This window comes from Poecilia reticulata, linkage group LG19 (genome assembly GCF_000633615.1).
Source record: "Poecilia reticulata strain Guanapo linkage group LG19, Guppy_female_1.0+MT, whole genome shotgun sequence".
Lineage (NCBI taxonomy): Eukaryota > Metazoa > Chordata > Actinopteri > Cyprinodontiformes > Poeciliidae > Poecilia > Poecilia reticulata.
This window is the reverse complement of record NC_024349.1, coordinates 14,270,883-14,276,587: the sequence shown is the minus strand read 5'-3', so window position 1 is coordinate 14,276,587 and position 5,705 is coordinate 14,270,883.

Genomic DNA, 5,705 nt, shown 5'->3' with positions numbered 1-5,705 from the left:
ATCACGTTTTAACGTGATATGTATCACGTTTTAACAAGATACGTATCACGTTATAACGTGATAGCGCTTGAATTTTTTTTTTCTTGCGTGATAGCAATGCGCTTCCGTAGATTCTGGAGGGGAAATCACCCCCAGTTTAATTGAAGGAAAGTGACGCACCTGCTATAAGGATACGTTTAAAAGAGAGAGAGAGAGAGAGAGAGAGAGAGAGAGAGAGAAAACGTAACTTGTGTCGCATAGTTTATCTGAACACGGCCCAGATGACAGATTTGGCTGTGAGGTCAGACGAACAGATGGTCCGGAGTTTCAGTACATTCAAGGAGCATCCCCAGGGATCTTCACAAATGAAGTCCCACATCTTTCCCAAAAATAAATGTAAAATATCCTCTGTTCAGTGTAGACAGAAGCAGATCAAATTAAAATATTTCTCCCAGCTAGGTTTCTATGATTAATGTTTATGTAATTTTTAATCCAAGGGTCATTACATTAAAAAACGATAAAGAACTAAGTTGTTCTGATCGGTAGGGGGCAGCAGAAGTGAAACGCTGTAACTGTTAAAATATTTTGCCAACAATGAAACTTGTGTTGCATTACTTTTTTTTGTTGGAAAATCCCTTGACGCTACCTTTAATGATATTTTTTGTTATTTAACATAACAAAATAGAAAATAATTCATCTTTATTGATGTACACAACTACCTTGTTTGTAGGAAACAAACTAGTTGAGACACAAAACGTCATTTTCTTCTTCTGTACGGGGAAAAGTTTTACATCCAGAAATATCCCACAAATATAACTTTGGTGAACACAAATAGCAAATTTTAAATGATTTTATTTTCTGAACGATAAAAAGCTAAAACCACATGTCTCTATGTGCCGATCAGTTTTTCCCCAAAAGTTAACATCCCAAGCTCCACCCCTAACAGCAGCACATCACCGTGGAGGACATCTGGAGCACTCTATTTCCTTGGTGAGCTTTCAAAAACGAATTGGTCTGTCTAACCATGTGCCACAGCATTTCTGTCGGATGCATGTCCAAACTTTAACTAGACCACTCGGAAGCCTTCAATTTTTTTTTTACTTGTTAGTTTAAACATTGCATAGGTGGACTTGACGGTCAATTACAGCAAGTTGTTCAGATCCTGGAGCAACAAAGAAACCCAACACCATCACACTACCATCTTGTTTGACTCACCATAATGTTCTTTTGTTAAAAATACTGTTAGTTTCACACCAGATGTTACAGGACATGCGCCTAGCTACCGAAGAATTCCAGTTTTGTTTTGTCAGAATATTTTTCCAAAAGCCTCCAGGATCATATATAAAACAGGTCTTTATGTTCTTATTTGGTCACTATATTTACCCCCCAGTCTCTCATTCTTTGTGTTAAATCATGAACACTGATCCTAACTGACTAATGTGAGAACTTAAGTGTTTTAGATGCTGTTCTGGATGAAGTCATAAAGTATCCGGTGATATTTATTTTATTTTTTGTTGCCAAAAAATCACTTTTGGCAAAAAAAGTGACTTAGGCCTTTATTTTAGGAAGGTGACGATGTGCATTTTGAAGTAAATTTAATATTTCTGAGAAGGTTCGGCACTGTTCCATATTTTCTCTATTTGTGGATTTCCCTTAGAAAGCCCTTTGCAATCCTTTCTTCCTTTCCTTTCTTAAATGTCTTTAGATCAGGAAAGAATGTTTGCCTTTTCATACATTTTTCATTCATGTTGTCAGGTTCTATTTTAAGCAATGATCTAAAACGTCCATGTGTGACAAAATAAAATAAAACATATACAGAAGAAATCTGTAAGGGGCAAATATATTGTCGGCACTGTACAGTTGTGATGTAGTCTTACATTTTGAGTGATTTTTGGAAGACGTTTCCAATTTCAGCAGCACATTATTTTCATGTGGAGAATGCCGAGATCATTTAAAGTTGATTCATATTTTGCCATCAATTCATGGTAAATTGGATGTGTTAAAACCTGTGTGGGTTGGAAACCACAACCGTCTCTAGCTCGGTGGCCTACTTTCCTCTAAATCCAGCACTTGGTGTTAACACAGAGATAAGTTGCTGCTTCAAACACTTTTACATTATAAAACTGGTTCATTTTATGGCAGCTTCAAAGAAGTAATGTAATAAAATGTCACTTGTATGTCCTCTTGCACATAAAAGATATAGAAAATTACAATCTAAGATATGACTAATTAGATCTCTTACATCTTCACTCTTTAGGAATTGTGCCAGATGTGAAAATCCTGGTTAGTAATGAGTTGGTTTGGAAAATCCTAGCAATCTGGGAGCAGGATAATGTTGCTACCCTGACATTTATCCTTGTAAACGATAGAAAGTGCCATAAAGTATCTGATCATTCTTCAAATAACCACATAATGACAAGAGAGAAAAAAAGTCCAGCAAGACGTCTTCTATTAAAATTATAGAATGTATTTGAAACAGAACAGGCACAGGTAGTAAAATCTAAAAATAAAAGCTGATTAAAATTAAGCAACTTTTGATCATTTTCTCCATATTCTCATTGAAATACCACATCCTTTTTTATGCTATAAATATTAATAGCATTTATAAATATTACATGAAGCCTTTTATTGTAACAGTGATAGGTTTCTCTGCCTCGGAGAATCCTTCTGATGAATAAGATTACATTTATTCTCCATCCCACAATGTGCAGCGACTTCAGAGGTGATGATTACACTCGCAATCTAAAGATAGTGTCTTCCAATCAGTGTTGTCCTGAAAAACACTGATCTCGCAGATCACACACGTAGAAAAATGTAAACTTTGTAATAAGCCAAAATTATACACCGTCATTTAGGCCAACTGACTTATTTCCATGTGCATGTAAAATCATAAACTGATAAGTCAAAAGATGATGACCCCCCCCAAAAAAAATTCCCTAGAGCATTAAATACAGATACATGGAAGCCATCTTAGTCTTTAACCCTAATAGGAAACTCAGACATGGAAAAGCTTCTTGTTCGGAAAAGGACAAATCTGTTGTCTAAATGGACAACAGATTGTCCAGTCAGACAATCCGTTGTCATGATGTGGAGGCAATATCTTACCTGTGATGGGCCGCAGTCAGAATCCAAAACAACTCAAGCTTAAAAGTCTTTAATACTTTTTATACCTTTTATACCATTTTATGTAGTTGTTCACTCAGCTATATCTCAACTAAGTAGCATGCATGTTCATTTGTAGCTGTGTGACTAATGTCTTTTCTGGTTTCTGGTTGGAAACACAAGAAATAGTCTGAATTTCAACTGGACAAGTTTCAGGTCGCCACTCTGAGTCAGAAGTTTGTATTTCCAAACAGAACACACCATTAAGTGACACTGGACAATCCATCTCATTTCCACTGCATATTAGCTCAGTATGTTATCATTTGTAATGTATCGGGACATGTTTGAGAAAAGCAGTAGTCCAAGTTCATGACTATTGTCCAAGTGTAGGTGTAGAAAGCGGTCTCTTAGTAATGGTTGGTTTCCAAGTACGTCAACAATTTTTTTAATAACTTCAAGCAGCTCCAAACAGATTTTTATAAATTACAATAACTTCTAAAACATTTCCTTCCCCCCAAAAATAAACCGGTACACTTCTAGACTTGAGACTCCTTGGATTCAGAAACAAAAAACATCTGGTAAACATGTTTCCAGTTACTGACCTGCTGCTTCAACCAGGCTCGGAACATACAGAATTCATAAAGCTAGAAGATTGATGAAGATATTTAGGTTTTTCTTAGCCTTATGTCTCACTTAGCTTGAATCAGGCAACAAAAATGACATTGTGCATAATCAGATAGTGGCAGGTTGGAGGGGTTACCATCTCCTGATGGCTGAGAGGAAGCGCTACCTAAGAACTGGGCCATCCTTTGGGATGGTGCTATGGCAGCAGGTGCTGATTGTGAGCTATGAAAAACAATACTTCTGTAGGTTTGTTATTTTTTTGTAAAGAGAAAAAAAAAGCTTAGAAGGATCTAAAGGATTCTACATATAATGACCAAGTTTTTCAATTGGCAGCACTGCCCAGTTCTTCAAGCTGAGGTTCTTGTGATCAATACAAAGACATTGACTGCTAATTTTATTTGATACAATCCCACTTAAAATCCAAGCGGTCGCAACAACAGGTTTAGGTACTTTTTGTATGAAAGCAGTACATATTGTCTACCCTCATATTTCATATTTATTCACGCTTTAAGTATAATTATGAGTCTTGAAAACAGCGTCTACTTTCATTTTATAGAGATGAAGCGATTACTCTAGACTGAATTTAAGGATTGATTGGTTTTCTCGGCAAGCTCAAGAGTGGAACCATTGGGGACCTTTCCCCGTGGGGCTCCTGTGCCTGTTACTTTATTCCAAATTAATAATTTATATATTAAATTATCTGATGTGACAGTCACACGCCACTGATGCTAATGCGTGCGCCACTGAGGTTTTCAGCCCACAAACGCTTTGTGCACGCAGCTTTCTTTAGACTCGGTGACGTGCATAGGGGCATTATTAAAAAGCAGCTTTAATTCAAGGTGACAGTTTCTTCCCCTGAGTGTGCCGTCTCATAAAGTGTCAGGAGGAGCTACAGGGAACCCATAGCAAACTGGGTTTTATGCTTAGGATACTGTTTCCACTTATTAGTACGAGCCTGTTCATTGTAGGACAGTGTTCCTACGATATTCACACCTGTCTATGAGACCTCCTTTGGAGGTGCTGAAAAGTATCCCCCCCCCCAACCTGACAGGTGTCCGGCTCGCTCTATCAGAACCATTTGCTTCGGTCCTGGTGTGGATTTTCTGAGCGGCAGCCTGGATTAACTCAAGATGGTTGTGTAAGACATTTTTTTAATCTCCTTTTCCTGCAGCTGGAGGAGTTCTCCTCCTCTTCCTGGTCTAATCTGAAACACAATTTATCTTCAATCACTTGGGGGATGAGAAAGCAGGCGCCGCTTGCCGTATCGCGTTTATGTAATCGACATGTGATCGGCCCCTGCGAAGGTCCAGATGAACGCTCGCCTCTCCGAGAGCTTTCAGGGATGCAAAGACAGACCTGGTGCCTGAAGACAAGGTGGTGAGAGGGAATGAAGTGACTGATTTATGAATATGAGGATGAAAAGAATACTTGAGTTGCAGATAGCAAATCTGTAGAGAGGTTTTTAATAAAATGAGGATTTAATGCTTTTCTTTTGACTTTACAGGAAAATGATACATTTCAGATTAAACTCAGTCTGAGTTTTTAAGTTCATCTTGGCCTTGTTATCTACACAGTCTAAGGGTTCTTAGTTATTTTTTAAAAATGATTTTCAAGAACCTTTTCTCCTTTTGAAAGCCACAGAGTTAACTTGCCGTTTTAGTTCAGAACGTCCACTCTTCCACCGTATGTGCCAGAGAGTGGGTTCATCACATTGCATTTGTTACAGCCATGCTGTTGTTTAAACCAGGTAGACCGTAAAGATCCTGAAACTTTAAGATGAATCCCCATGTGAGCTTGACCTTTGTCCAGCAAACAGTTCTTGACACCATCCACAAGGAGGAAAAGCTGCAAGAGGTGGCGCTTCATAGTGCTCTTCCCAAGTATACTACTAGAAAGTTGAGTGGAAGGAAAAAGGTTGGCTTAAAGTCCACTAGATTGTGACACTGTATATGTGAGCCTGTGTTACTGTATTGCATGTTCTTTGGCTGTTCACAGTTTAC